We start from the raw sequence: 12,791 nt of genomic DNA, 5'->3' as shown, positions 1-12,791 counted from the left end.
TTGCATTGACTTTGTATGTAATCTTGAGGCGCGATCATTTTTAATCGCGTTTGGTGGGTACGCACCGTAAGAGGTACATGTTTCACTTATTTGTCAAGGCGTGTAAGCTCCGGGATTGTTAGCAACATGGTCCTGAAAATGTTTCACAATAAAATGCCTTGTGTCAACAACAGGTAAAAGCAGAGATCCAAAATAATCAGGAGGACAATGCATCACAAAAAACGGGCTAGAAGACTTGACAGACAAGAGAAGTAAGACAAAGTGGCACTGACAGAAGATAAAACACAGTCTCAGTACTATAAGTGAAGGATAATGAAGGACGGGTGACACTAATCAGGACAGTTAGCCAGGTAACTGCAGGACTCCAGGAGAGAAGTACGAACAGGTGTTTAGACAGGGAAGGAAAGTCCTTTATCATTCAAAACCCTGCTTGGATGAAAATGAAGTTATTGAAACGTTCAAATTAATTTCCTTTCTAAGTTAGACAATGAACCATTTGTGTGCAAATTGTGTCTTACTTCTCCTTTTCCGACGTGGATAATTTTTATCACCTGTGGTGGCCATATACCAATTAGCAACGCGATTCCTTGATTTTTACTTTCAAGTCAGACGTGTGTGTATCTTGGCATTTGAGTTTCACATATTTAGCATGCATCTTTTCACAGCATCGTCTGCTTATCGAGTGAATAGGACAGCTGGTCAATGGGCCCCTCTCTGGATCACTGCATTTTCTTTACAACACAGGCTGGTGGAAGCGTGGCAGCTTGCAGCATCAGCTCTACCAGTCTGCTTCCATAGAACCTTGTTTCCACGTGGAATTCAACTGAGTGGGAGGACACAAACAGGTGTACTTTAGTTGTGGGTTATTCCAAAGGGAAAACAAAACAAACAGAGGCCTCGTGGCCACTGATGTGCCATTGCATCTGTGCCCAAGGGAGGATCGTCTCTCCCTATGGAGAAAAAGAATGGACAGTGGAGTCTCCCTGGAGGTAAAGATATTGGCTACAACTCTACCAAAGTGGTCCCAGATCCTGCTTACAATCTGTATATGCAACATCCATTCTCCAGGGAATGGTCCCTGATCTACTGCAAGGGTCAACAGATCCAGGGTGTGCCTTGCCCTCAGGGACTTGATTGGTGGATGTGCCCACTTCCATCTTGTTCAAGCCAAACTGCAAAAATGAAGGGAGCCTTGGCCCTTGCCTGTTTGTATATGCTACTCTCACTGTACTGTCTGTTCTCACAGCACATGGTGGCTCCTCAGCTCTGGTAGGACATGCAGAAGAGGTAGATAAATAGCCTGCAAAACCATCAGGTTCTCATCCCAAGTTGTTGCAAATTTCAGTGGATCCAAGTCTATGGGATGCCGCTTCTGTGTTGTCAACACAAGCACATGGGGCATGTGGTTATGTTTAGGCAACAAAAGCAAATGACAACCAGTGCTGAGACGTCAACAAAAGTACATGCTGACACAGATGGTTAGGACTGGCCAACAAGGGCACTTGGTGAGGTGTAGAAAAAACCCCATCACATTCAGATGGGAAGCGAACACTGGACTGCCGCATGAAAATCTGGGGTTTGTTGGATCCACCCACCACCCTATACGGACCTCTGTGCTTCTTACATTACACGGTTACTGGCAACATTTCAACCTGTTTGTGTACCATACTGCTGCAGCAGGTGCTGTCTGGCTGCACTGCAGAAGGCGCCGTATTTTATGACTTCCAACTTCAGTTACTGGCTGCTGATGCATCTTCCCGCATGGACGGCTCCCCATCCGACCAGTATACCAACGTCTTTCAATAGAATGGGTTGTATGGTATCCTGCAAAAATTCAACAGTTTGTATGATATCATTTGATACCCCCCCCCCCCAACACTGTTACATAATGAAGGTACAGTTACAGAGGTTCAGTTAAGTTTAGGCAGTAAAAGTTAATTTGGTTAGGTTTAGGAAGGGAAACATGCTTGAGTATCATAAGGTTTATGAAAGGAAACAAAATTGCAATGTAGATTATGTTTACTGACAGAATGTATTTATTTTTTTTTCAGTATCAATCATAATGTCAGGGTGGTTTAACATTGAGCATGCAGATCTTTGACACTGCAGAGCAAGTGTACGAAATCGTGTATGTGGATTGGATCAGTACTTCTTGATTCTTCTTATATAATGTATCTCCAGTATAGCTCCTTTTTTTTTATCCAGTGATCCATTATGCATGTGCACATCAAACACATGTTGAATTTTACATTCTGCACATAGATAAAGCACTTTGCATCATGCACTTTATACCATGCACTTTATGCCATACGGTTTGCATTGCTACTGCTAATGCACTTTTGTCCTCTGTATGAATTGTTGTTTTCTTTTATTTATTTATTTGTATTATCTGTTACCTGCAAAAGGACTATGGATGTAAATTAGCAGTCCTGCTAACTGTGGCCTATTTACATCTGTATTTTATACTGGTGTTCATTAATATGCTATGTCCCTTTTAAATGAATATTAAATAAATTATATTCAAATAGCAAGAATATGGAAAGATAATGGAAGGATCATTGTTTTGGTTAAATATCGATAAAGTGAACTTATTGCCTTAACCATTTTCATTTTACCAAAAGGATTATATTTCCATTTACTCTAATCAAGATCTGTGAATTGCCTCTATATAACCTTAAAACTTTAATCATATTTTGACAAACCAGAGTTGTAGACACAATGTAAAATGAAGACATGATCTGGGTGACCTACTTCATGTTGCAAATACATAGTATATACAGTTAACACTTGGTAATTACATTTAGTAATATATAAATGCTCATGGTCTCAGTTTTTACCATGCTATTGCATATATATGTCAACAACAAAAGTCTGATGAGCTTATGACATACAATAATCATAAGTAGTGGTGATTTCTGCCTTTTGTGTTTTTATTATCTTTCTCCACAAGGGGACAGTGTTGCTCCATGTCACACAGGCACACTGAGAGCCAGCAGGAGGCCCTCATGCTGGCCCCTCGCTGACGGATGGCAGCTTAACGTGTTTATCAGGCTCAAAGTGAAGACAGCAGGCAGGGATTGCTGGGTGCTTGTTCATTCTTTGGGGTTCATGATGGTCAGATATATGACACGCTGAAAAGTACACGCTTATTGTTTGGATGTTTGTCTTTGTTTTCCTTCATAGCAGTTAAAGGCTCGGCCAATGAGACTGCAGAATGCTCATCATACCATTGTATTTGTGCCTGTGCATTTGTGTGTGTGTGTGTGTGTGTGAGAGAGAGAGAGAGACTAGATGGGATGCAGATTTATGTTCCGCCATGAATAATTTTGTCTTTTGTTTTTTTGCCTCCACCTGTTTGTTAATTGAAGAATATAACAGTGGATCCTTTTTTCTCGAAACATGTTTCAACCGACTGAAAATAAAATGGAGGTTTGCACTACATTGTGTGGAAATACACTGAAGAAAAATATAAGCGCAACACTTTTGTTTTTGCTCTCTTGTTTCACCAGTTTAAATTAACCAATTAACCTGTGATCCCAAAAAAAGCAAAATGTGAAATCCCAATAAATGTCTTCAAAATAAAACAGCACATTTTAGAGTGGCCTTGTATTGTGACTATCCTAAGGCACACCTGTGTATAATAATGCTGCTGTTCATCAGCATCTTGATATGCCAAACCTGTCAGGTGGATGGGTTGTTGTTTTAAAATAAGCTTTTAAAACATTTTTTTTCATGATTTCTAAGTATAAGGATTAGATAAGATAGACTTTATTGTCCCCAAAACCAAATTTAGCTTGGGCAATAGCACAACATCCAGCTGCAATCAACTTAAAACAAAACAGTCAACCTGATAGTACAGTGGAACACCATGGACACAAAAAATTACATTCGATGAAAATAAGAGCAGAAGATATATAAGTATTGCACATGCTGTGAGAAAGACATAAATACATAGACGTTGTAGAAATGAGGAGAAAGTCATAAAACAATTATACATAATCCATAAAACGAAGTGCAACAGTGGCTTCTTGCCTATGAAATGCATGAGTAAGGATTGACCTGCTTTCTTTCTGAGTAGTTTTATAGAAAAGTAGGAAAGTTTATAGTGGTTGCTTTTACACTTACTGAATATCTAACGTCTACCTATTCGTTTTTCAGATTACAGCACGTGAGATGTGTGCATGTGCAGAGAGACTTTTGTGATTGAACATTAGGAGCAGGCCCACATGAAGCTGAAGGATAGGATGGGATTCCCCAAAGTCTAGATGCTGTGGTGTAGTAAAGCCCGGTATACACTGCACGATTATAGACTGTCCCTGAGGAAAGATGATCACAAAAGAAACGTAGCAATATCTTTGCGCGTGGCTCTAAAATGGTGGTTCTATGTTGCACAATGAGAGAAGGATGGTGATGGTCGGCAGGCTGGCATAAAATTCTGACAGTGACAGAATTTTGGGATCATCGTCCCACTGTGTGACTCATGTCACCACCTATGTCCTCTGACCAACCAATAGAAATGCAGCATGGAATGACGAGCGCAACACCAGTGCTAAATAAGAGTTTTTTTTTTTCAATTCTTCAAACTTTATCGACACATTCAATACATATATATATTCAGTATGTTCAAAGTAGAGTTTGTATAACAATATTTCATCATAAAAAAATTCAATTGTATAATAGATAAAATAGATTAAATAAAGTACCAAAACAAAAAATAAATAATAAAGAATTAATGACAATAATTAATGAATAAAAGAAAATAGATAAAGACTAGTAGAAAAGAAGTAGAAAAGTAGAAAATTAAAACTTTACTGGAGTCTTCATTGCAATATTGGCATGCCAAGTTGGCCTCTTCTTCAGACTTCTTTTGACACACAATTCGCATTTGTTTACATTTTTCTCCCACCATAACAGTGTTGTTCTGTTCTTGTGTATTGATGTTGATGTGGTACATTATTGCATGCAATTCAGTAGAAGTTGTCATCATACAGTAAACATGCATCAAACATTATATCGCACCCAAGTTTGTTAGATCAACGCCACATGCTGTAGCTTGCACTAAACGTATAAGATTGCAAAAATCTCGCAGTCTGTTGGATATCAAAAGCTGACAGGTGAATGAAGGAAACTCACTTCAGTCTCCCTTGACATCCTGGGTGTCATGATGGTGATACAGAAGTGGGAATACTTCAGAATTTGGAATGCAGGGATTCTGACTGCATGGGAAATGGAATGAAGACGAAATCAAGGCAAATTTTTTCCTAACTAAATCTGTATACTCACGAATGTGTATATACAGCTGCTGTATGCCGACAGTAAGTACTGTGTATAGACCACATGAATTCCACAGCTGCAGCAGAGTCTGTTACACACTCCACACTGCACACAGGGAAGACGGGATCAGTCTGTGTAAGTGCTCTGTTTAGTGACACCAAACACACAAATAAGGTTGTCAAAAAAAATCAATTATGTAGTTATCATTAATAAGGTTCAGTTTTAAATGAAATCACCTGCACCAAATTAAGTTAACCACATGTTCCTCATTAATTCAGTCACCTGCTGTGACGTATATAGGTGTGTCTAACCCCTTCTCCCCCATTCATCTCAGTTCTCAGGTGATGATACTTTTTACGCGTCTTTAAAAAGGCAGTTACTAACAAGTGGCAAGTGAGACAACAGAATGTCATCACGCCAAACACAGCTTTACAACCTCAATGGGGTATCGATGTCAAATCATGTGACCGTTGTCTAGTTCATTTATAGCCTAACATTAGCTTTTTACTGCTAGCGCTTACACTTGGACTTATATTATGAAATTTGTTCATTTGTGAAGATTATCTTATTTAACAAAAAATATATGTATCATAAACTTGTGTTTGCCACAGAGTTTATTTTCTACATTAATCCAAAATGGAAAAATCCCATAGGCCTTTTGATGAGGGAATCTGGGTGAGGCCAACCTCCACATCGACCTACAGAAAATCTGTTTGCTCTCAGATTCTCTAAACCAGCCTGCATGTAGTGAGGCTGGTGGCACAGCTGAGGTTATGCTTGTGTGATTTTTTCAACATTATGACTTATTATAAATAGTAAGGGGAAAATGTCATTTGGAAAGCATTACGATGCCCTCTGTTACAGCTGTATGTGTTCTATGCTGTTGTCCATGTCCCCTCTGGAGATCTACACAGGTGTGCTGCATCACCTAATGAGGCGCATTGTTTGGCGAGGTGCAGCTGGCTTAAAATTCCTGTTCCAACAGCGGAGGAGAGATTTCTCTTGTTGGGACTGCTATTCTTGCTACCTCTCTGCCTGGGATTTGTATTGTCTGGATTGCATGATTTTGCTAATAAATCCCACAGATTTGATGTTTTTTTCATGTTGCAGCCTTGTCAGTGAACTTCCACATACATTTTACAAGTTAGGTATCCTTCTGCATCTGTTGTTTACGCTCCAAGGTGCCACTATTGACTGCTACTGACAAACTAAAAATGTATCTTTTCAATTTAACCTTCTTCTTGCCCTAACTTAGCTGCTTTGCATTCTGCTTTGCACTGGCATACTGCTGCACATCTTTAAGATATTGTATTTTCCTTTAATTTTATGCATTTTATATACTCTATATTTTTTTTTCTAAAAGTTAATAATGTCAGTGGGTTTTATTTTATTTATTTTATTTCCATATTATGTTATGCATTCTGTGGATTAAATTTTTCTCCTTATTTTTATCTCACTAGCATTATCAAGTGGGTTTTATCAATTTATTATTATTTTTATTTTATCATTATTTTTTAAGAATTTATACTATTTACATGCAGGCTTTATTATACCTTTTTGTCTTCTATGTGTTTTGATGTGAAGCACTTGATGTATGTAATTTCTTTCTTGTAAAGCACATAGGGCTGCATTTCTTGTACGAAAGGTGCTATACAAATAAAGACTATTATTATTATTATTATTATTATTATTATTATTATTATTATTATTACTGTGATGCCAATGAATGCACATAGCGGAATGACATGACGCCTGGTTGGGTTTCGGCAACAACAGCTTCGAAAGTTGCTCCAGTTGCTCCATGTTTGTTTTCATTTTTCTCTTACCACTACAGGAGTGTGGATGGGTAACGCACACTGACAACGCTTTGCTGTTTGCATACGTCAATGTACGTACATCGTAACCTGCTGTTTAATAGCCGTTGTGATCATACAGTCTGCATACATCAAATCTGATCTTGTACCCAAGTTTATTAAGATCCATGTTGCACAGTGTAGCTTGCATTAATAATATTGCAAAAATCTCACAGTCTGCCATAGGCTTTAGTCCACTATGAATGCATCTGATTTGTGTAATGAGTGGTCTTTTAACACACAACCTTGGTATGAATACCTCTCATTTTCTCATTTAAGATCCAAGTGCACTTTAATTCAACTAATAAATAATATAGTGGTAATTTGTCACAGTGACCTCTGGTGGGTTACAGTAGTACCCTGCAAAGTTTTAATCACTGTAGTACTTATTTGTGACAGACTATTTATTTATTGTTTTAAGGGTGGGGTATTAAAGCTCCATGTGTTCTGTGCTGCTGTCCCTTTTCCCTTATCTGCCGGGTGAAGTGCGGCACCTAATGAGGTACACTTCATCTGGCTGGGAAGGAGGTGCTTAAAACGTCTTTGACAACAGCAGAGAGAGCTGCCTCTCTGTCTGGAATTTTATAATAATAATAATAATAATTACTATTAGAATACATTTTATTCATTTATTTATTTATTTTGGGTTTTTATGTGTGTATATGTGTGTATATATATATATATATATACACATATATATATATATATATATATATATATATATATATATATATATTAAACGCCTCTTACATTTTTATACTTCTTTTATCGTTTGTTGTGTCTCCTTTTCTCTTCTGTTTTTTAATGTCTGAACAAAAAGGTACTGAGCTGTTGTTGGAAAACTGAATTTCCCTTTTGGGATTAATAAAGTTTCTATCTATCTATCTATCTATCTATCTGTAAGAGCATTTTTCAATGTACTCAAAGACACTTTACAATAGAATACACCAAAACTTACAATCAAAATACACTCAACATTAAAGTTTATTTTAGGTTATTAAAACATTAAAAGCAGTTTTGAACAGGTGCATTTTGATGGATGTTTTGAGGTCGGTGCAGTCACGCATGTGTTGTGGAAAAGAACGTTCCAGAGGGAGGTAGCAGCTATAGAGAAGGCTCTGTTAATCCAGGTTCGGTGCTTCGTCCCGAGTTGTGGAGATCACAGATTTGATTGCTTTAAAGCTGTCTTATGTGATTATTCGTCACATTCTCATGCCAATTTGTCACATTGTGCCATTTTGTTAGTGACCTCTGCATCTACTTATGACGTTTTAGGTATCTTTCTACTTCAGCTGTTCATGCTCAGAGGTGCCGTTACCATGATGTCAACAAATACAAAGGGTGGGGTGACGTTATATTTAAACAACATTAGCACATGGTATTCACTGTCACAATGGTTAGGTTTAGGCAAAAGAGGCACATGGTAAGGTTTGGAAAAAAAACCCCACATTCACACGGGAAGCGAACACTGGACTCCTGCATAAAACTCACATTCTTCTTATATTATGTCATTACTGGCAGCATTATTGCTTGATTCTGTCCTTCCGGATTTCATGCACGTGCTATCATCATATTGATGCACTTGGTACCATCCAGCCATGCACCGACATATCATAACAATACCGGTTCAGTCCACACCTGACATCATCCGGCCGCGTTTCAGTTGAATGCGGATGGTCGCTTGTGGCATCACGATTGTGCGTCAACAGGACTGACAGAATGGCACTATTTGACGAGTTCGGAGTGAGACCAGGTTGGTCTTCGTCCATAATCATGCTGTGCCAAGAACTTCTCTAATCCAGTTTATGTTGTCATTAAAACCTGTATATAAATCAACTGTGACTTATTGAATTTATTTTACTATTTTACTATAAAGCTTTTAATTAGTTCAGAATGGCAATGGGCTAGATAATCTGGGATCAGTAGTGAAGTCTTGTTTGCCTCACAGGGCCGCCCAAGTGTGAGGTCCTGCATTTGCATTTTTTTTCCAATGCAAAATAGGCAATATGAATATGACGGTGATAAAGTTAAGTGCTGAGGAGCAAGAACATACAATGAAAGCAAACTGACCTTCTTTCATGAGAACACAGAGGGGGAACAAAGCCTTTGCTCTGACATGGTCGCCCATTTCGATTCAGGAAGCAATCTCTTCCAGGAGTGGATCCAATCTGTGACCGCTCCAGCAAAAAGGTCACCGAATTGAAATGAGGTTAAAAATGTGAAGTTCCCTTGAAATACTTCGAAGAATTGAGTGGTTGGTTTGAGACTGCTGTGGGTTTTTTTTCCTTCTCCTTACATGGCAGAGCTGAGTGGGGTCAATACATTTCAGCCGAAGAGCTGGAGTCAGTGAAACAGAAGGAACTCTCACTTTTGATTTCTGATGGCACTTGGTTCTTAGTTTATACTTCCGGAGAGCCATTTCCAGAATGTTAAGTTAGTCAGGAGTTATACATTATTTCACTGATCTAATGTTTTAAATAGTAGGATGAACATGTGTTGAAGCTGTAACACTTTCATTAAACTCACATGTTCAGAGTGCTACAGTATAAACCTGGACTTTGCATGGAAGTAGGACATTTTTTTGTTCATCAGGCGTTCCATAACGTTCGACCTACATTACCCAGACAACGTGCTGACATTTTGTGAATTGCATCTCTTGTGGGAGCCTTGGAGGCAACAGAGACACGAATCTGCAGGGATAAGAAGCAGAAATGACAAACATTACATCTGTCAAATAAAGGCTTTTATTAAATGCAGAAACACATCTTGAGATTGATTTCCTTTAGGAATCCCCTGGAAAGTGATGAATTACATTTTTACACCTGGGATATGTAATGATGATGCAGTGTTGTATTAATGTGCTTCACCGGAGACAGGCGGTCACTGTGGATATTAGATGCCAGATGTAACGGCGTGGCTGATAATGTTTAACTGGGGACACGAAAATGTAATTAGATTTGTCTTTTTTTCTGGGCATAATTTTAGGGTGTCCCTTTGGAATAGCACCCTACTGCAAGCGCCCCCATTGACAACCACCTTTATTTAACATGGACCTCAAATTACTCAACATATAAAGTTAAGAGATAAAGTTCAGAGCCATGCCATCCAACTCAAAGTTGCTTTTTTAATCCTGCCTAACAAAAGTGAAATATAACATGGAAGCCCGATGAGCTCCTCTGTGAAAGTTCTTTAATAGATTTCCCTGGATTTTTCAATCAGATTTTTTTTTAGCTGTACAGCACACAACAGGAAAGGTTTCTGATCTTTCATGCACTTTGATATCTTTCGGGGCAAAAAAAAAGGCAAAGTTTGAGTGTGAATCATTTCAGAAAAAATATCTAATTACTCGCATATAATGAGATTTTCCTGTGAATAGTGTGAAATGAGCACTTTTATCAATGGTACAGATCACATTGTGTCTCAGGAATGCTGTATTTCAAAAGGCTCAGTCGTCACCAACGGTGGAGTACAGCCATGAGCCGACTGTATTCAGAGTGTTCTAATGGGAAGGTGCAAGCTGAATCATTTTACACTTCAGTGCTTCTCACTTTCATATGCAGTCTAATGAAATTCTTACAGCTGAATAATATATTCATTTGTTCGGCTCAGGTCCTTGTTGAGAATGTGTAGTTTACCTTATTTTAATTAATCTTACAAATGTGATGTTTGACTAAATATAATTTTGATGTGATATCGCAAAGCAGCTGTTTATGAATTTGCAATGAGTTTCAAACAACATCTTTATCACTTAACATGGTTTCCATGAGCTGTGTGTGAGAAAGGATGAATTCAAATTAAACTCGCAAGAAAAGTTATCCCACACACACAGTTTCATATTAACTCATAAATCTCTGAAAGTAATCACATATGCTTTTCACTAATGCTGTCCACTAAAGTCAAATTTTTAGACATTGATTACATTTTTAAGTGTCACTATAGGGACCATCTAATATTATTTTAGACAAAGCTGAGTTATTGTGCCAGTCCAACTAAAACTGAAGTTTCAAAATACATTTAAACATGTTTGTCTGACTGAAATCTTACTAGGTGGAATTTCTCAAAGTCGGACTAACACACCCAGAGATGCAAATAGGGGTCAATTCACTCTGTTATGTATAACCTAAACCGGAACTGGCCAAGGCATTTTGAGCATGCTTGGAAGTTAAACAGCTAACATTTGTAGAAAAAATGGGAAAAACAAAAGAAGAAGAAGAGTGTAAAAGAACAAAAAAAGATGAAGTACCAAGTAAATTGAAGAGTACATACGAAACGTACAGCGCTGAAAAGTTATCCATGTTTTCACCATTTGACATGCAACCTGTTTGCTGCTTGCCAAGGTTCAACAACCAGCAACTAGCTTAAAGACGGCATATCGCCACATATGCCATGACGAATTGGACATACCTACGTCAATAAATCCATTCTTCCACAGTGCTTTTATACTGGGACAACATCAGATAATCCAGTTCACATTACACCAATGGATTTCGGTACTGGTAAAATAGCATCAGTGACACTCCACTCCAAAGACTCCAGCGAATGCATTCTTCTGATCGGTGACATCACAACCTAACAGATGAGGCCGGGCATGAAGTATCACAGAAGCTGCGCTCTCAAACACAATTAGCTGACTCTTAATAAAGAAAGACAATGCAAACATTTTTGATTTGACCGCGCATGTGCAATATTGAAGAGAATGTGGTTTGACAGCTCTGCGGTAATGTTTCAGGCAGCGTTTATGGGCACTTGATTAGGGCAGTGAAGCCGTCATTAGGGACAGACATCATTTTTTATGTGCCACACCGGGATGAGAGGCTCAGTGCAGGCTCACTTCTCTTTGGCTTGTAATCTTGTGTAGTATTGCCTCGGAGAGATTGTGATTTTGTCTTTGTGCGTGTGTGTGTGTGTGTGTGTGTGTGTGTGAGTGCTGTATGGTTGTTATTTATGGAGGTTTCGCCGGGGTATACAAAGACAAAAAGCGCTGTTAAAAAAGGCACCGATATCAGTTGTTAAAGGGAATGCAGAGAAGAAAAGTCTTTGTTTTTGCAGTTGTCTCTTAGAAGAGAGCAAACAAATGCAGCCTGTAAGGGCATTTTGTTTATGGAGCTAATGTTGTCAAATGGAAAATCGTTTGAAGAAAAGTCATCAAACACCGTACCGATTGATTATATAGCCAAAAAGTGTCCAAAAGATGGAAAAAAGATTTTAAAAAAAAACAGCAAGAGATGAAGATTCTATCACACGTCTATATTAGTGGGAATTTGCAGATTTTCTCGACTATTAGTATTCTCCTGTAATGCGTTCTATCCCCACAGGTCACGAGTAGATTGTCGGAAATCGAAGCATCTTGCTTCAAAGCCAATTATGTTCTCTATTTTTGCTCGGATGTGAAGGACATCTGCATAATGCTATGCAGGCTTTAGATCACAGGCCTTTTGCACAGGCAGAGAACTCTGTCATGGGAGTTCTGCTAATTGTAATTATCACTGAGGTCAGCGTGATTATTGCCTGATGTAAATCTGGACTGTAAGTTTCACCTGGAGGGCAAAGTCTCTGTGAAATGGTTCTTTCTCATTCTCATCTTTCATCCACAGTATATGGATCCTTTTGTTGCAGAAAATCAGAGTTGGGGCAGTCCCAATGTCCATTAAAATATTGGATCTT

The sequence above is a fragment of the Plectropomus leopardus genome, chromosome 2 (assembly GCF_026936395.1).
Source record: "Plectropomus leopardus strain MGB_pleo_1.0 chromosome 2, ASM2693639v1, whole genome shotgun sequence".
Lineage (NCBI taxonomy): Eukaryota > Metazoa > Chordata > Actinopteri > Perciformes > Serranidae > Plectropomus > Plectropomus leopardus.
The sequence above is the reverse complement of the archived record's forward strand: the minus strand, read 5'-3'. Positions refer to the sequence as shown.